Raw genomic sequence first — 21,405 nt, forward strand, 5'->3', positions numbered from 1 at the left:
GTTTATTTTTTAAAGACAACCCCCTGACCTTTTTATGAATAGCAGCTTTAAAAAGAGTAGAAATTCTCTAAGCCAAGCCTATATGCTTGGCATTGGGTTTAAATTTGGAAATGATACAATGTGTAAGGCTAACTCCACTCTCCATGTGTTTTTAGTTATTATACAGTTTAGTACAGTGTAATTTATATAAGCTTAATCAAATTTATTATCTTTGACAAAAAGGCAAATGCTTAGAATATTAAGTTTTTTTTAAAGATGAAGAACATAATTAATTTTTCCAAACTTGTCTAAAAATGCTTAGCGGTCAGTTCTGCCATTTAGATTTATTTAAACATATGTAAATTTGACATTTTGAGCAGCAATTAATAAAGTTGCTATAATTTTAATCTTGGGTTTTCTTTTCCTCTCTGGCTATTTGAAAGGTACTAGGCTAATCATTTAAGTTACTATTTCCAGTTTTCAAAGATCTTGGTTAGTGCTTTCTGGAACAAGAAAATAGTTTGCTTGAAAACAATTTTATTATAGATTTTTAAAAGTACAAGTTTTCATTTCAAATAGTATTAACTTTTACCGCTTTGAAAGCATGAATGTGTTAGTCTAACCATTATGGCAACTAATCCTTTTTAAATGAAAGTATGTTTTGATTTTAATTAGATTTTTTCTTTTTTTAGTACCAGGGATTGAACCCAGGGGCGCTTAACCTCTGAGCCACATCCAGAGCCCTTTTTTACATTTTATTTTAAGACAAGTGCTTGCTAAATTACTTAGAGCCTTGCTAAGTTGTGGAGGAGGCTGGCTTTGAATTAGAAATCCTTCTGCTTCAGCCTCCTGAGTTGCTAGGATTACAAGTGTGTGCCACCGTGCCCAGCTGATTAGTTTAACCCACATATTCCTTATTGGAACTTTTGGATGCATTTTTTTTTTTGCATTTTTATTTTCTGTAGCATTAATTTATTAAAAAAAAAATAAGCTCTTATTCTTTGAACAACCTTTGAAGAATTACTAACTATAAGTGATTTTGAACAAATCATTTTGAACTTTTGCAAGCCTTATTTTCTTTATCTGGAAAAAAAATGTTGGAACCCCAAATATCTAAAGTTGTGTGTAGCTTTAAAATTGTTATTCAAAGATCCCTCTCCTTTAAGAACACATGAAAATTTTCTTGACCCATTTTAGTGTATTTAAATTTATGCATCCTGTTTGGTTCAATAATATAGATATTGTTCCTGATCTGTTTTCTAAGTTCTGGGGCATTAGATGCCTGAATTATTTATTTTAAATTGCTTTTAACATTTTCAAGAAAGTCCCATATAAACAGAAATTTGGTAAGTCTGTAAAATTTATGCATGAGTACTATAGTTTGTATCTGAATTGTCCCCCAAAGCCTGTATTTTAAAGTCTTTAAAAGTCTTCCCCATTTTTGTGCTATCAGATGGTAGTAGAAAATTGGGAAGAGATGGGGCCAAATGGGAAATTTTAGATTATTGGAGGCATGACTTCAAAGGTGATTGTGGGATTCTGATATCCTTCTCTTCTTTTTTCATGCTTCCCAGCCATGAGTTAAGCAGCTTTGCTCCATAACATGACTGCCTCCTACCATGATGTGCTACCTTGCCAAAGGCTCAACAGCAGTGTGGTCAACCAAGTGTGAGACAAAAGATAAACCTTTAATTTTTAAAAATTGATTATCTCAGGTATTTTGTCACAGCATTGCAATGCTGACTAACACAACGAGTTTCTCCCAAAGCAATTTATGTCAATATAAAATTAAAGTTTCTCTTTTGTTTGTAAGTTTTTAAAGCCAAGATACCTGAATTTACTAAAATTTTAAATCCACGAGTTAACAAAATATTTACTTTAAAAAAGTTAATGAAAATTAAAATGTGGAGAGAGCATCATTTGTGCTCACCAAGAGTGTGGCTCTCTTCTACTTCAGGCATAAACTACATTGAGGTTAGGCAAGGCCATGAAGTACCCTTCCCAGGTGGACATTTGAAAGAGCTGGTATGGGATTCTTTTTTTTTTTTTTTTAAAATTTGTTTTAATTAGTTACACATGACAGTACAATGATCTTGGCATATCATACATTTGAATCAGATGGGATATAATTTCTCATTTTTCTGAGTGTACAGCTTACAGAATCACATTGGTCATGCAGTCACGTATATACCCACAGCAATAATAATGTCTATTTTATTCTGCTGTCCTTCCTATCCCCCCTACCTCTCCCCTCCCCTCCTATCACTTCTCTCTACCCAATCTAATGTGATACACTTCTGTTTTTTTTCCCCCTCACATCATCATACATGTAATCTGTATAACGATGAGGGTCTCCTTCCCTCTTCCATGCAATTCCCATTCTCCCTCCTTTTCCCTCCCACCTCTCTTCCCTATCTAGAGGTAATTTTCTTCTCATGCTCTTCCTCCCTACCCATTTTGAGTCACCTCCCTTATATCAGAGAAGATATTCGGCATTTGTTGTTTTGGGATTGGCTAATTTCACTTAGCATAATCTGCTCTAATGCCATCCATTTCCCTGCAAATGTCATGATCTTGCTATTTTTTAGTGCTGAGTAATATTCCATTGTGTATAAATACCACTTTTTTTATTGATTCATCTGTTGAAGGGCATCTAAGTTGGCGCCACAGTCTAGCTATTGTGAATTGTGCTGCTATAAACGTTGATGTGGCTGTGTCCCTGTAGTATGCCGTTTTTAGGTCTTTTGAGTATAGTCCCAGAAGAGGAATAGCTGGGTCAAATGGTGGTTCCATCCCTAGTTTTCCAAGGAATCTCCATAATGCTTTCCAAATTGGCTGCACCAAATTGTAGTCCCACCAGCAAGCATGAGTGTACCTTCCCCGCCTCCATCCTCGCCAGCACTTCTTGTTGTTTGACGTGAGATGGTATCTTAGAGTAGTTTTAATTTGCATTTCTCTGATTGCTAGCGATGGTGAGCATTTTTTCATGTATGTATTTGTTGATTGATTGTATATCCTCTTTGAGAAGTGTCTGTTCAGGTCCTTGGCCCATTTGTTGATTGGGTTATTTGTTTTTTTGTTGTTTAACTTTTTGAGTTCTTTGTATATCCTAGAGATTAGAGCTCTCTCTGATGTGTGAGGGTTAAAAATTTGTTCCCAGGATGTCGGCTCCCTATTATCTTCCTTTTCCTAGGTATGGTGAACCTGAAGCTGCAGTTGAGATGATGAAGTCATAAGATAGTGGAGTCTTTATCAGTGGGAATCCTTGGATGATGAAAAGGAGCAGAATCCCCTCTCACCTTCTACTTGATGGGGACCCACATAGATACAGTTAGACGGGCAGCATAGGCCTTTTGTTTTTGGAAAGTGAATGATTTTTTTATTGCCACAGTGTAACATTAGTTTATTCTGACGATTTTGAGTTGTAAATCTAATGAGAATAATTTTATACTTCACTAAAGTCATAACAAAAATATTTGGTAAATTGAAATATTTCATATTTTTATTATGAGCTTCTAGTATGCTTGGTGGAAAGCTAATCCAAACACTTGAGTAAAATTGAGCTCCACTTTCACACACTGTTTTCATAGAATGAAAAGTAATACTGCTTTTGATACAGCTGTAAAGTAAATTATTAAAGAAACATTTTTAGAATTGTGTTACAATAGAGATAATGGAAAATCTCTGGTGATGTGCATGCTTGCTGGATATGTTTTGATTCAAACTCACTTTTCCCAGGTAAGAACAGGGCTTAGCCACTTCCTAAATTCATTATCATATTTATTTACCACCAGTGATTTTCAAGCCAATTAATTTTTTAATAGAAAATAGGTTTGAGCATGTAAAACCAGACTGCATTTAAACTCTCCCTAGTTTTAACTGCAGATTTTTTCAGCATTTCTTTTCCTGAAAGGAAAATATATCATAGAGACCAAAAATGAAAAAAAAAAAAAAAAGCTGTTTGAAAAGTTTTTTTTGCGTGACAACTGCTGCTTTGTACAGAAACATAAAATCCAAGGCAGGACATCTGGGTTCAGACCTCAGCTTTACCCTTAATGAGCTTTATAGTCTTGAACTAGTTACTTATTCTTGTTGTGCCTTCGTTTTCTCATCTGATAAGTGGGGGTGCTGTACTGATGTACCGATCTGTATAAAATGCTTAGAGAAGCTGTGTAGTGAGCAATTGGTGATTATTGCCCACTCTGGATGGACATTTTATATGTAAAATATTCCTGTTAGGAGGATTCTGTGCATCAACAGACTTGCATTTATTTTGGCATATGCTCTTTGGCTTACTTTTTAGCATGGTGTTTGTTCTTCTGCCCCTTCTTCTCTTGTCACATTTTCCTCTGTCATGCTCATACTCAATCAGGTATCCATGTTGTAAATTAAATTTTCATTCATTTTTGTTGGACTATGAGGTTACTTACCTCTACATCACTATTGCTGTGACTAATTTCCCTCGTAATACTACAAATATATAATGGTGAAATAGGTTTCTAGCATCATAAAATTTATTTCTGTTCCAAAGCATATACTATAGAGGGAACATTAGTCAAGATAAAACACTAGGTGAACAAGCATTTATTAAGGCACTCAACATTGGGTCGGTGCTGTTGGAAATAAGACTAGAGAAGTTTACAATAAAGCTTGAGAATTGTGAATTATAAACAGGAAACAAAGAACCATATACAAAGGTAGAGAAGAGTTATTGTTCTTATATAAGTGATACAGAAGTTTTGAGAAGGGAAGCTGTAGGACAGGATAAAAAATTTCTTGAAAGTTTTAAGAAGAGGCTGCAATATAGATGTTCCAGGCAATCTGCTTCAGTTTGATGTAATTCATATACAACTTCTATAGCATGAAAAAGTGGAAGAAACTTAATATTAGTATCGTACATCAAAGGATAGATAAATAAGTCTTGAGGGATCTTGGGTGTTGGTACATATGAGCTAAAAGGAATGGATGGAACAAATGGGGCAGTATTTGGAGTGGAAATATCCAGAGGAAATGGATTGCATGAGCAGAAGAAATCAAAGAGCAGGCCTGGGTAGAGAGGTGAGATCAGAGGAGAGAGCATCGGGTGGGAGTGGGTAGGCATTCTCTGTGGGGTTGGATAGGAGAGTCTGACATTCAGACTGCATATCCCACATGAGTTGGCTTGCAGACTTGGCTGATCTTTAGCTTCAGAAATCTGCAGCTTTAACAGAACAGAATTTGTTATTGCAAGGAAAAAAAAAGAAAGAAAGAAAGAAAAGAAATATGCAGCTTTCCAGAATGTCCTCTGTGGCTCTTGAATTTCAAAGAGCAACATTTCCATTACAGATGACATTGATATGATGATTTGGAATACTTAATTGTGTCTGGAAGACCTAAAATGGCAAAATAATATAGGAGTATGAGGACCCTTTTACATGTGTTTTGGCCTTTTTAAAATGTGGTTTAAAAATATGCATTGATAGTTGAGAAATAAACTACTATAGTCTTCTATTAGAAACTTGGGCTCTCATTAAGTTGAATGCTACTATGGGCAATAGGAAGGCATGAAGATCTGTTTCTGAAAACACTAATCAGACATTTTCAGAAAGGATTACAAGTGGGAGTGAGAAGAGGCACCTAGGCAGGTGGTGATGAAAGGGTGGAGCAGGGGGTGGCTATGCACACTGAGAAAGCTTGGCAAACAAAGACACTTGAAATGGTGAGTCAGCAATGCTATTTTGTCACACATCTCTATTCTTCTGCTTGTTCTAAAGGGGGGGGGAGCCCACATTATTTCCTGAAGATAAGATTTGAAAAGGAGAGTGGCAATTGCATAAGGCATGTAACAAGCTTAACGAGGGAAGAAGGGAGACAGAAAGCAAAGGGAGAATAACAAAAGGTATAAGAAAATGAACTTAACCTTCCTTGTTCTCCTGGAGAGAGGGATTCAGCCTGCACAGGAGGCTGCTTAATAGCCGGGCCCCAGGATGATGTCTACCACCTTCCCTGTCTCTCCCACACTCAAACTGTACAAAATACATTGGGCTTTTTAAAAGAGGATTTCAATAATGTCACTTTGCAACGAATCATGAGAGCAGACATAAAATTTCTTCTCTGGCTGACCCTGGAGAAGGATCAACATAGAAAAGAGGATTTTGAAAATCTTTCACCATCAATATTATTTGAGCAAAAATCAAAATGACTTTGCAGATTAGTAACACATTCACAGGACAATTCTTTTATAAAGTTCTTCTTGCCATCTAAAAGGAGTAACTCGTGCAATCTGACGGTCACAATGATAGTCATACATCTATTTATCTGTTCAGTACAACTATATCAAAGAAAGCCCCTAGCTGATCGTGTCTCTAGATCTCTATTTCCCACTAACCTCTCAGTAGTAAATTGAGATGGAATACACAAGGAAAACCTGCTTTCTTTCCTAGTCTGCTATATGCCTTGGCCTCTGGTATGTAGGCAAATGGCAAATTTCAAGGCTGAATTATCCCCGTCAGCATGGGTTCTGATTTTTGCCACACTCCACATGAGAAAGTGCTAAGTGGAGGTTGATGGGAAGCTGGGTGATTTGTAACTTTTTAAATAGGCTCATTAAACACAACATCAACTCAAGTCTGCACACTTTGTTCCCGTGTGGCATGGCTGCTAATTATTCCCTGCTGACTGAATGTTATAAGAGCAACACAGCGAATCAAAAGTTGGGAAATTCCTAGAAATAGCAGCTGCTGATGAATGTTAGTGGCTAGGTGTTTGCAGTTCATGGTTAACTTTCTTGTCAGTCAGTTCTAACTTCTGTCTTTTGATCAAAAGGGCCTCAGTGGTCCAGTGTCCTCAGGTGATAGGGCATGGCACTCCAATGAATGAGGTCAAAGCTGCTCAGCCACCCAGGTACAGTTTGATTGTAATGAAGGTGAGTCCCAAGATAAGGAAATCTGCTTCTGGGTCCACCTAGCCTAGTTTCCTCTTCCCTTTAGGCACTGTTTTCTCAGGAATGACTCCACTTTAGTTTCTGAGACAGGCCCCTTTGTGGCCACTTCCTTAGGACCATCATGGCTTGAATTTGAACTACAGGAGAAATATCTCTTATAGATACAGAAAGCGGAGATCTTTAGGTGAAGTTATTTGTCCAGGCACTTCCCTGATCAGGTGCTCTGAATCAATGAGTGAATGCAAAAACTCATTCGAGTTGATTGAATTGGTACTAGAAGTGATAAGTCTTCCTTTAAGTCTATACTTTATGCTAGGCACTGTAGTAGTTTTCCTTGTATATTCTCTCTCTTTATTTTTTTATTCTTTTTATTTATACACGACAGTAGAATGTATTTTAACATATTATACATACATGAAGTATAACTTCCCATTCTTGTGGTTATAATGATGTGGAATTTCACTGGTCGTATATTCAAATATGAATATCAGAAAGTTATGTCCAATTCATTCTACTGTCTTCCCTATTCCCATTCCCCCTCCCTTCCCTTCATTCCCCTTTGTCTAATCTAATGAACTTCTATACTTCCCATCCCTACCTTAGCATCCATCTATCAGAGAGAACATTTGGCCTTTGATTTTTTGGGACTAGCTTACTTCACTTAGAATGATACTCTTGAGTTCCATCCATTTACTGGCAAATGCCATAATTTCATTCTTGTTTATGACTGAGTAATATTCTGTTGTGTATATATACTACAATTTCTTTATCTATTCATCTGTTGAAGGGCATCTAGATTGTTTCCATAGTTTGGCTATTGTGAATTGAACTTCTATAAACATTGATGTGACCCCTGCATTCTCTTTTAATCTCCAAAATATCCCTTTTCAATAAATATTATTATTCTCAGTCTCTAGACAAAGATCATATAAGTTGCACAGGTATTAACTAATGGTGATGAGATTAGAACTCGGTTCCACTGAAGGCAATATTGTGCTTCTTATGTAGAATCATGTCAGTCTGAAATAAGAACTCTCCTAACAGGTAACCTATTGCAGAAAGGGTTTCTCCAGGGTTCAGAGTTATCCCTTTCAGTCAACTCCAGCCTCACCTCCTGAAATATCTAGAATCTAGACATAGCAGGAAAAATTGAGAAATAAAAGGTTTTGAAGGCCAACCCTGGAGGACATGTGGTATCTGTGCCCCATCCTTACTTCCAGAGGGCAACACCTATCACCTGGATTTTTCTTGCAAATGGGGAAACTTGAATTAAAAGGCTTTTGTTTTTAAAATCTGGGCTCAGCAAAGCAGGAGATGGATTAATAGGGACATGAGTCCAAGTATTGAAAGAGCATAAAAGTTGCCTCCAGGTAGAGATAGTTGGAATGTGCATGCTTTGTGTGTGTTTCACAGGCAGGGGTAATAGAGGAAGAAGTGTGGCAGGAACTTCTGCTCTGGTTCCCTCTGGAGGGGAGCAGGACTAGGAGCATCGCGGTGACCACCATGCTGAACTAGAAACTGGAGCCCTTTCTGCAGTTTTCTAGTACTGTATCACTCCTGATATGAGTGTGCTCCAAAGGGACTGAGACTAGATTTGTGCCTAATGTTTTCAGTTTGACTGTTACTCTAGATTTAATTTGGTTTACAAAAATTAAAGGGACATCTACATCTAGTATATTAGAGCAAGATTGTACTTATAACTCAAAAATGTGCATTGGTACATTCTCAATATCCCCCCACAGGGGATGCAAATTAGTTCTTGAGGGCAAAAAAAGTATTACTCTTTTTATTTATAAAGCACAGATACACATATAGTACATAAATAGCTGTATACCCGTGGTATAATTTGGGGGAGGGGACAAATTATAACCAAAAAAAAAAAAAAAAGTTTCAAAAGCCTTCTTAGAGGTGTGATAATGAAAAAAAAAAGTTGGGAAACATTGCTCTAAAGACTTGATGCTTAGAGAAATATTAAAAATTACAAAGGTCAGAGAGGAAGATATAAAGTGCCATTTAGAAAGGAAGATACATTTGCAGTGCTTGCAGGAATAGAATGGAATGGGGAGGAGGACCAACACAGAGACATCATAGGAGGATTTTTCTCTGTTTTCTTTCTTTCTTTCTTTTTTTTTTTTCTGTTCCGACAGGCACAAACTCACAAACATAAGACAGTAAGTTAGTTAAGTTCATTGTTTCAACCTAAAACATATTGCTACAAGCTCTTAAAAGGTCTCTGTAAATATCAGGAAACAAAAGTTCCCCAATTACTCAGGTTTAATACATCCTTTTTCACATTCAGAATTTACCTGTTGTTGGGTATGAAATATTCTAAACATCTTGGACAATGTGGCATTAAGTGTCCCGTCTTCCCTACAGCCATATTTAGTACAGTCTATGCTCTGCTCTTTCCATACATTGCTTTCAGAATTCTAGAGAGTAAAAAAAAAAAAAAAAATTTAATGTTTCTTCTGAATTGCAAAAGGGGTGGATAAGGATGAAATTCTCTGACATAAATTCCCTGTCTCAATGGTTCTCCAACTTTAGCTGCATCAGAACCACTTGGAAGCCTTGGGGTAGTTAAGGTTGCTTGGGGATTTCCCTTTCAATAGATCCACAGTGGGGCCCAGTGATTTGCATTTCTAATCCTGCTGCTGCTGATTGGATCTGAGCTTTGAGAACTACATTTCTCCTTCAATGGATTCCCTTTCTGGTGGGCCATTAGAATTACTGGGCAGCTTTAAGAAAACATGTATCTCTGAGCTAAACTTTTGGGAATCTGGGTCAGTAAGTAGGTCTAGAGAAGCTCTCAGAATTAACACATCTTCAAGAGTCCTCCAGATAATTCTGATAACCATTTGTGTGTGGGAATTATCCTATGGCATTGGGGACAAACTGCCCTTTAGTTTTTTCATTTATAAAATACTTTTCTTTGGCAATGTATTGTTCCCAGTGGGTAATGCAGTTCTGTAGTTTTATTTATTAACATTCTCTTTCTTATTAAGTGGATGTTGATTGCATTCTCTAGATTTAAAGGAAAAAGGTAGATCTCTTTCTTTTGGGGTTAGTTTATAATAGATATAATACCATACTAATTAGACCATTTATAAGGAAAAATACAAAAGGCAAAACTCTGGATTTTGTGTTCAACTGTTCAAATAAATCAAAAAATGAACTCCAGAGAAATGTGTACTATTTTACTTATCATTTTGGACTTGTTCTCGTGCAAATCTTGTCTTTGAATTCTGACAAATACAAAGCATGGGCAAAGTTCTACTATTACCTGGAAAACTGGTTGGGAATGCTTGGGATGGCAGTATTGGTAATTGTACTTGAAGAAAATAAGATTTTTGAACCTAATTATTTTGAACGAAATAATTTCCTCGAACTTATTTTGAAAGTGTTTTCCAAGATGAGATTCTCCCATTAAAGCTGAGATCTCTTTATTCTGAAGAAGGAGTTAAGATCCACATTAGTCAGTCAGTACCACAATCTATTTAATTTTCATCTCTTCCCTTTGAAAATTTGTGGTAGCCCATGGATAGATTTTTAAAAAAGATTTTCAGAGGGTTTTCTGACCTATCTGAGTAGGATATTTCAGCAAACCCAGCCCGGGGAGAAACAACAATTTTTCTGTGCAAGGTCAGGGGATAGTGAGAGATCACGACAGGCTAGTGTGGTGACATTGGGTTAGGTAAACCTTTCTTCCTAGGAAGTTGAACACTGGAGAGTACCTAGGACTCAAGGACCACACAGCAATGGTTGTAGAATTAGTTGCAGATCCTCAAGGTACTAGCCCAGCAGCTGGAAAGGATATTTATCAGAGAATCATGGATGTGTGCTCACTGAATTAATGCATTTTTAAGTGTGGTGTCAAGTACCTGTCAAGTTTCATTTCTGTAGTCGAAGAAACTCCCTTCACCTTAATAAATAAACAATCCTATTGCAAAATCTGAGGCATAGAAAGCTCTGTAAAGAATCTCTGGCATTCCAGCAAGTTTTTAATTATTTCGTAGACTACTGTCCATATCTAGTTTATTGCATTTCATTGCCGATATTTCCCCCCTTCCCAAGCATTATCCTGTCCATTCATACTTCCTAGTAATTGGGAAGTAGAAATGTTTTTTCATAAACATCTATTGGCATAGGCTAGCCACTAAGGCACAACCCCTTTAATCTTTACTAAAGTGACACCATGGAAGAAATGATTCGTGTAAATTTGTTCATACATATAAAATATCAATTTCTTTCATATCATTGAGAGATATTTATTTCATGGTCAAAAGTAGTGACTAGTATGGCTCAGGAGGCTGAGGCAGGAGGATCACGAGTTCAAAGCCAGTCTCAGCAACAGCGAGGTGCTAAACAACTCAGTGAGTCCCTGTCTCTAAATAAAATACAAAAGAGGGCTAGGGATATGGCTCAGTGGTTGAGTGCCCCCTGAGTTCAATCCCTGGTACTCCCACCCCCCCAAAAGTTGTAACTAATAACAATGAACTGGATTTTTATTCATTCTTTAGATTCCAAGATGACTGATGGTGCCACTGCTAGCTGGGACAGCTCTGTCAGTCTCTTCTTTGGGGTTCTGCGTGAGAATCTCTTTTACTTAACACCCATTGGGGAAGGGGTGTGAAGATGTACTGAATTTGAAGAAAGCTGACTTGTAAGAGGCTAGTTGGGGACAAATGAGCTTTGGTTGAAGTATCAACCAAAAACACCACACTTAAAAATGCATTAAATTCCTGCCAAAAATAATGAAATGGTAAAAGCTTTCTCTCTGTTTTACAATGGGTGCAGTCCTTTGAAGAACTGGATGAGATTCTTTTACAGCTCCAACTGTGAAACATCAACACTGAAAAATTTGTCAATCAGGTTGAATCCAATTTCATCATGTTAAATAATGCATTTTAAAAATTTTTGATTTGTTATTTTATTATATTTAAATTTTTAATTTGTTTAAATGGTAGTTTTGTATGACAGCAGAATGCATTACAATTCATATTACACATACAGAATACAATTTTTCATATCTCTTGTTGTACACAAAGTAGAGTCACACCATTCATGTCTTCATACATGTACTTAGGGTCATGATGTCCACCTCATTCCATCATCTTTCCTACCCCCCCACCATTCCCCCTCTCTTCCTCTCCCTTTCCTTTGCTCTATATAGAGTTCATCTAATCCTCCCATGCTCCCCCTTAAATAATGCATTTTTAAGGGGATAAAAACCAGATAAATGTTGCCTAGGAGTGTAGCAGCTTGGAGTGGACGTTAATGCTAGCTTAGCCCTATCCTTTTATGTCTGTCAATATTAATGCTGTCCCTCTTAAAGCAGAGAATGTCAGAGACCCCAGACAAGTATCATTTGATTACACACTTATCTGTTGCTTTGTCACCAGTGAGTGTTCAGTAAACACTCCTGGGTGGCGTTTTCATCATGAATGATTATTTCAAAAAGATATGTGATAGAAACAGTCATTGGTTTCAAACAGAGAACCATTTTGCAGTAATTATATTTTCTTATTAACTATGTGATAGGCATCGGAGACACAAATTTCCTGTGCTTAATAACTACAAAGGATCTTTGATAATAAGCCCCAGTCTTCACTTTCAAAAGTTTCTTTTTTAGTGGGAAAAGAGAACACAGGGAAATCACGATCCTGAGAGACTAAAAAAAATGGCTGACTTGACTCATTGTTTAAATGGGACAGGATCTTAGATCTCTTATCTTTTGATGGCAGACAGGGGATGGGGGATTGAAGAAAAGCATGGAAAATGAGCACTTAATTTTCTTGATGAGGTTATACCAATAACTACAGTAGACTTTATAATGGAAGTTAGAAATGTTGACCTAAGTGGACACAACGAAGGCCAATTTTTTTTTCCATATGTACCCTTGGGCTTCCCAGTGTTATTTCTTCCACACTGTTGCAGATCTTTCCTGTTCAAAGAGCTCCCTTTGGAGCTAATGAAACCTCATTTAACTGTACCATAAGTCATATACGTTTCCCAAACATGAGACGGCCTGACAGAATAGATAGCTAGATAGCTAAGCAGGGTAAGAGGATATCTTGGAATTGAATTACAATTGTAAATATTGTTTGGTATGATCAAAACTCTCATAAAACAGCAATTAATTTTAGATAATTACTACTTGGAAACTACATAATTGGGTGTTTCTCTCTGGAGTCACCTTGCCTTTGTGCAAAGTATTTAATCGGTCATGCAGTTAACCTGGAAGGGAAGGGCACTTACAATAGAATTAAGAACTGTAGCAGTGTGACATTCGAAATTGCAGCATGTGAGGCCACTGAAATCTTTAATAAAGGTACTTATTATATCATTGGAAGTAATTTTGATATAGAGAAAAAACTTTTAATTTTAGGATTGGTTACATACGAGCCTCCCTTCTCAGCATATAAAAGAGCCATATGTGTGAAAATCTGAGGGCTGTTTTTGGAGGTAAAACAGTTTTCTATCCACTTTGGAAATGGGGAAGGACCAAACTGGGAGATTTGCATAAGAAACTGGCCCAAGAGGAATGCTGATTGTTCCTGATAGTATAGTGGTTAAGACATAGGCTCTGGAGTCCTTTGTGTTTGAAATTATTCTGTCACTTATTTACTGAATAAATTACATCCTCTTTGAACTTGAGTTTTATTACCTATAAAATGAGAATAAGAAAGTATCAATGTGGGAAGGTTGTGACTTTTATAAACTAATATATGTAAACTGCTTAGCATGATACTTAGCATTGGGTGAATATTCGGGTGTAAATGTTTATTTGTATTATATTTAGTTTGAGATGGCAACTTTTTCCCTGAAACATATACTATAAGACATACATGGGCTTCAAAATTTTGCTTCAATTGTGATTTCTCATTCTCCATTCAAAGAGATTTAGTTTGAGCTAGTCAAATACAAATTCTCATGACCCTTATCTAGGATGACATATATTTTAAAGGCAGTTCTATCTTTGTACTTTTGGTGTTTTAAAATGTTGCAGTGTAAAAAATATTTACTGTAAAAAATATACATTAAAAGACATCATTTAAAAAGTCCTCAGTAAACTTTTTTCCCCCCTCTGAATCAGAATTTCTCAATGTCTTTTTAAAGACTCCTTCCTTGTCAAATTTTATGTGTAAGATCCCATCTGGGTGGTTCAGATTTAAATTTTTTCTCATCTTTTAAATGGAGATATTCTGGATCTCTTAAACAACATATTTCATTGGACAGTCCATCCAAATTTAATGATAGTTTCTTCTTTAAATAATTTTCGGGTTTCTCTTGCCTATATTTTATTTGTGGAAAAGACAGGTTTTAGGATACTTCTTGATTTGCCACCATTAGAATCTTTATTGCCTTATGAGAAAGTTACCAGTGATCATAGAACTTTGAAGGCCCAAATGCCACAAACTTGATATGAATCTGTATTCCCAAGGCCTACTCAAACCCTATGTTTTAACATCATATCAAGAATATCTAGTTTATCTTCAATTTACACAATTTTATTTGTCAATTTTACCTCAATAAAGCTGGAGGAAAAAAAGGAATCTATTGTATGTCCCTGCAGATTAGACAACAATTTGCAAGGGTCATGAAATAAGGCTGTATTCTGTCCCCTCTTTTTTATAGTTACTATACAAACTACTAGAATTTTGAGTGGTATAGAAACATAGCCCTTTTATCATAAAAAACTTCCTTCCTTCCTCTTTTTATTTCCTTTCCTTTCTCCATCCCCGCCCCCTCTCCCCCCGCAATGTCTTCTCTCCTCTGATATTATGGTTTACTTCTCCTGCACCACAATATAAAACTAGTCCTATTAACTCACTGTTTCTAAAGGAAGACAATTATATTTCCTGAAATCTAAGATATCATTAATTGTAAATTTCACCAAAGAATTAATAACAAGTTTTCATTTTAAAAAATAAACATTATATTCATTGTTTCCCAAAGTTAAAATAACTTTTCAGTTCAGAAATGCTAACATGAGAGAGTGAGCAAGTGTATCTTACAAATAATGGTGAATTGGTAGGGCATGAGGTGTTCTTGAAAGACCCTGGGAATACTTTTTGTTGGGACTTGGAAGAACCTATGTAGATACTTCTCCACTGAAATGATAATGAAGGATCAAATCTCTCATAGGGAAGGTTCAGATGCAAACATGATATTAAATGTTTAATTTCTATTTAAGGCTGGAGGACATTCCATGTTTCCTGAGGAAACTGAGGTGAGTAGTACCAGCAGTAGGCATTAATTTGAATTACAAAAATCTTACATTCAACTTTGGGCAAAGCCCAATTAGCAGTCCCAAACAGTGAACTGAAATGGACGCATTTGGAAAAAAATTGTATTTATTGTTTATGAGTCTCAGGTAGGGAATATCAGTAGTGAAGAATGTGGTAGTGTTTTAGTCAGCTTTTTTACTGCTATGACTAAATGACCCAACCAGAACAATTTTAAAGGAGGAAAATTTTATTTGAGGACTCAAAGTTTTGGTTTCAGAGGTCTTAGTCAATAGACAGCAGGCTCCATTCCTCAGGGCACAAGGTAAGGCTGAATATCATGACAGAATAGAGCAGCAAAGGGAAACAGCTCACATGATGATCAGGAAGGAGAGAGAGAGAGAGAGAGAGAGAGAGAGAGAGAGAGAGAGAGAGAGAGACACTCCACTCACTCCACTCACTCAGGGGATTAATTCACTGTTTGGGTTAAGGCTCTCACAACCCCCCAAAAGCTCAAGCCCCCCAAAGCTCACAACCATTTCACAATGAAAACTACATTTTGTCCATTTCTTATAGTCCCCATAGTCTCAGCAGTTCCCAGAGTACTCATAGTTCAAGTCCAAAATCTTCTCTGAGGCTCAAGGCAATCTAGCATTGTGTCCTCCTGTAAAATTAAAAGCAATTTACAAGTATCCAATATATAATAGCACAGAGTAAACATTTCCATTCAGAAAAATAGGGGCATAGCAATCAGGGATAGGACCAAAGCAAGACAGAAATCTAGTTGAGCAAACAAGTCCTGTAGCTACATGTTTGGCATTTGGGGCACATGATATTGTGATGTTCTCTCCAAAGAATTTGAGTAACTTGTGTGGCCATGTTGGTTGCAGTCCAAGTGGCCTTCCAGTTAACTTGTCTCTGCTCAATTTCTGCAGCTTTCCTAGGACAATATCCTATATTACTGGAATTGCTTCATCTCAGGGTTATCCACTGCAGCTTCGGCTTCCTCCTCAAATCTCCACACATTGCCTTCTCAGTGGGTGCCCACAGGGACTCCAGCCCTCCTGAATCTTGTCTTGCTTCCAAGGTCTTCCTTGGAAATCTTGTTGGAAGCCTCTACGACCCCCTAACTCCATCATCCTGCATTCCTGTAAAACCAGCGCCATGTAGTTTACTCCAAGATCTGCTGCTATCTTGAGCAGTAGCCAAGCCTCCAGTGATCCTGGCTGCATCAGCCTCCAAATTCTAGGGTGGCTGAGAATGTTGAAAAAACTTACGAGGCCCCCTTTTGCAAGAAGGGTGCCCCACTTATTTCTTCTCAAGAGAATTTTTACTTTTATTCCCTTGATCCTAAAATAGGTGTGGTCTTACCAGCTCCTGAGATGCCCTCAAGCCATCTTTCTTATAGTCTCTGCCCAAAGTTTTTAGCATTTCTTTAGTGACAGTAAAGTCTTTAACAACTGCAACTTCCTTAGCCCCAGTTTTACTCCTGCCTTTCAAGCCCAAGTTTTTCACATCTTTCTGTTCTGCTTTCTGCTCCTGATGATCACAATAAATTTGGCTAAAAACTACCAGCAGTATCCATGCCACTGCCTGAATACTATGCTGCCTAGATATTTCCACCAGATTAAGAAGTCCATCACTTTTAATATCAGCCTTACTGTAAGTCTCAGGTCCTGGGCAAAATGCAGACAACTTCTCAGCCAGAACACAACATGAATGACCTCTAGTCCAATTACCAATAGTGCCCTCCTTTTCCTCTAAACCCTTTTGAGCCCTTTCCTCCACTATCCAGAGTCCTGGCCAATTCTGGTCTTCTGAGTTCCCACCAGAATTGGCCATTAAGCTCTGCTTACAACAACCAAAAGCATTTCCAGCTTGCACTGCTAAGTATCTCAAAATTTCTCTCATCAATTCCAAAAAACTCCAAAAAAGTCTGAACAACCTGGTCAGGTTAGTCACAACAATGACCTTACTCCTGGTACCAATTTCTGTTTTAGTCAGCTTTTTATACTGATGGTACAGAGGGTTGGATCTCCTGGCTACCACATTTTAAAGACCATGCAGCTCATTCTCCCAAATACTTCTGTGCACTGCTTGGTTTATAAGGATTTGTGTCAGGTTCCTACCTTGATGAATTTTCTTGCTTTGAGTGACCATCACGCCTTGCTGAATGGGGAGAATTTGGTCAACATGTACAAACTTTTAGTTATAAGATGAATAGGTTCTAGGGATCCAATGTACAACTTGGTGGCTATGGTGAATAATATTTTGTTGTATACTTGAAATTTGCTAATAGAATATATTCAGCCCTTTGTATCTATAGGTTCAACATCCACAGATTCAACCAACTGCAGATTGAAAATATTTAAAAAAGAAATTGCATCTGCACTGAATATGTACAGACTTTTTTGGTCTTTATTCTGTGTACAATACAGTATGACAACTATTTACACTGTATTAGGTTTTACAAGTCATATAGACATGATTTAAAGTATGCAGGAGGATGTGTGTAGGTTACATGCAAATACTATGCCATTTTATATAAGGAAAGGACACATCCATAGATTTTGAAGTCCTTATGGAGGGTCCTGGAACCAATCCCCTGCAGTTACCTGTGGACATCTGTAGGTCTTATGTGCTTTTATCACACGCTCACAGAATATGGACTCTGCAAGGTGATAATTGACATGGTTGTGGAAATCATTTCACATGTGCATATGTCACATCAAAATTTTGTACATCTTAAGTATATGTAATTTTTGTCATTATACCTCAATAAAACTTGAAACAAAGGCTTGTTAATTCACTCAAAAAGATTAGTAGGCATAAGAGAAAACAATCATACCTATTTCAGTTCCTTCATAGCTGCAGAATTATTATACTCTGCAGAATTATTTTCATTAAGTTATGATGGACATTCTATTTTCAGTTTATACATGTTAGATACTATACAAAATAAAATATTAGTATAAAACTCATCAACGCATTTTCAGTGGGGATGATACTAAAAATATTGTCTTCTATTTTCCCTATTGTCCCCTGATTTTAGACTTGTGAAAAATTCTTTGAACATCTTTGAGTTGTTCTTTCTGCATTATTGAAAAGGTAACATATCTGATTTTGTTACTGTATTAATTGGAAGCTGAGAAATGATAGTTTAGCTCAGTTTTATTAATAGCATATAAAGTAAATGCAAGGTTAACCTTCTTTTCGTTTCTGATATTCTATCTTAATTCATATTTTCCCAGGCCTTGAATGTCTCTTTATATTTCAATAGAAGTGATCTTGTGGGATCTTTCAGACACTGTGTAACACATATTATTAAAACATGTACACTAAAGCATTTATAAGAAGTTCAAATATATTTTATTCTTGCTCATTCCTTACTTTTATTCTTCCTTCCCCTATTTAGTGTGATCTGATTGGTGAATTGTTAGTGCACTAGTTATTGAGTGATTAACCAGTTTGTCCCACCTGCTATATTCTGGGACTGTGGGGTTTCCAAGAAAACCAGCAGTTCTGCAGTGGACACAGCTGAAGTGTCCTCTAATTCTATTCAATTTTGACATCATCTACTTGGTTGAAATCTCAGTTCCACAAGACTGCTTCCTACTTCAGACTCCAGTCACAAGTCTAGGGTTTCTACAACCCATCCTCAGATTCAATTAATCTGCTAAAATGGCTCACAGAACTGAGGGAAACAAAAGGACCAGCTTATTATTAAGAATACACATAAATGGCCAGATGAGGAGACATACAGGGCAAGGTCTGAAAAGGTCCCCAGCCTAGGAGTTTCCATTCCTGTAGAACTGGGGTGTGCCCCACTCACAGCAGGTGGACATGACTTGTTTGCTTTCCTAGAAGCCCTCAAACCCAGTCTTTTGGGTTTCTTATCAAAGCTTCATTACATAGAAATTATTGATTAAATCATTGGCCATTGAGCTGAATGACCCAACTCTGGGGCTAATCATGTGTTGGTCTTTGAGGTGATTAGTCTCAACACTAGAGCTCTCCAGGGGCTTCCAGCCAGCAGCCACCACCATACAAAGATACTTGTCAATCCAGAGATTCTATAGATTTTAGGAACTAAATGTTAGGGATCCAGATACAGACCAAGTATATATTTCACACTATCACAGTTATAAAAAACGCTTGTGTGTCAGGAATGTAGGAAGTGGGATTTGTTAGAAAGACAGAAACACTAGTGAGAAATGTCTGGTCCATAGGCTGAATAAAACTTTGGTTGCTTAGGGCAAATTCAGTTATTTATAGGGATTATGTAATGGATGACTTTAGTCACTTGTTCCTCTTCAACTTTTAAAGTGTTTTTGCTGGCTTTGCAGCATATTATTCCTCATTGATATAGTCACCTCTGTGAATTAATCTCTCTCTTCTGGAAAAGGAAACTTCTAGCTAAGCTCTCTAAAGAGAACATTGATGGATCATGAGGGAGGCATCAATCATGAGGAAGGGGACCTGGGCATTTCTGACCAGCCCCAGGGGAGGTGACATTGCAATAAATATGAAGGTCCTGTGTAAGAAAAACAAAAGCTGTAAATATACATTACATGAGTGAGTCTCAGTTAAGTGCTTTGCAGAAAGTTTAAGGATTCACTGGAACTTTTGGAGCCCTGTGTTCTTATTCTAAAAGTCACCAAGTTTATCACTCAATATCTGGGTGCTCTGATGGCAGGACTGAGATCACACTCAGATTTCCTGCAGTCCAGTGCCCCTGTTCTTGCCCTTTTCAATTCCAAATAAAATACGGGAGAGACTGCACTTCTAACCTTGGCAGTGACAGTCATTCTATTTATGTGGAATTGTGGAAAATCAAATCAAATTTGAAATCTGTGTCTGCTTAGATAATTTTAAGTTTCATCTAACTCATCTCTGTGATATAATTTCTCAAAGAATACATAGTCTATGTAGAACTCTGACTGGCAAAATAGTCTGCTGCTTTTAATCAATACATATCATTCTTAGTCATTGGTACAGAGTTGAGAATAGAGGCTTTGGAGCCTGACAGACTAAATCTGAATATTGATTTCTCTACTTAGTAACTGTGTGACCTTGGTCAAGTTCCTTAACCTCTCTGTATGTCAGTTTCTTCTTCAGCGTAGTGGAGGTCATATGAGGAACTGGCTCATTTTTCATGAGGGTTAAATGAGTTCATGTATAAGCACTTTGTACAGTGCCTTGTGCAAAATAGATAGTTAATAAGTATTAACTCTTATTTTTCTAGTTTGTTTTTCTATTTTTAACTTTTAGATTATTATGTGTACAGATTTTCTCAGGTTTTGCTATATTTAAACAATAGAACAAGATGCAGAAGAGAATACGAGTGAGCTAAAAACCATGCAAAGAAACAGTAATCAGACAATCTGTGGGACTGTTTGATCCATAAAGGTCTGTTGGAGCAGCCTACCAAATGGTCATCCTGAGTGCGCTTAAGTTTTGAAAGACAAGGAATTCACATTTTTCTGGAGGCATTCCATTTCATTTGAACAGCTTTATGAAGAAGTTATCCGTATATGGAACTGAAATATTTTTCTAGTTTCCATTGGTTCTAGCTCTTTGGAAAAGGCACAAAGCAAATTTAACTTTTCTATTGATAGCGGCTAAATTTTTGAAGATACCTTTTACATGGATCTGCCTTTCCCATTTTTTTTTCAAAGAATATTGAAACTTGTGATTTCAAACATTTCCCCCTTTCTCCACTCTCTATCCTGGTACTTTTTTCAAAAAGTATTATTTGTCTATAATAGTTTTAATCATCAACTAATTGCTATATACACTTTCTGTTCTGATTAAGTTTTAGGATCTATTTTTTTTGCATATTTTATGGTTAGCATTTGATGAAACATTAAAGCAAACTGCTAAGGAATTTACCTTTTGGCAGAAAGCCTTCAGGATACACAGACTCTTTTTAAAAAGGTGACATATTATCTAAAATACCTGATGGTTCTTATACACTAGAAGTCAATATTTTACTTAATAATTAAAAACCCCCATAATTTTAGTACATAGCTCTCCATTTCCATTTATTGTGAACATGAAAACTCCATACATCTTTAGAGTTCTTAAAAATCTGAACCGTTGTTATTTTGATTTCTCTCACTATCACTAGAAATTCAGGTCAGAAGGAGTTTCAAGTGGCTCAATTATGCACCCCCACTCCTGGGTAAAGGCAATGGACCACATATCAGTAGGTTCGGCCCATACTTTCAATATAAGGATGGGTCTCAATATCTAACTCTTGTGTGTTTTAATGTGGAT

This window comes from Marmota marmota, unplaced genomic scaffold, assembly GCF_001458135.2.
Source record: "Marmota marmota marmota unplaced genomic scaffold, marMar, whole genome shotgun sequence".
Lineage (NCBI taxonomy): Eukaryota > Metazoa > Chordata > Mammalia > Rodentia > Sciuridae > Marmota > Marmota marmota.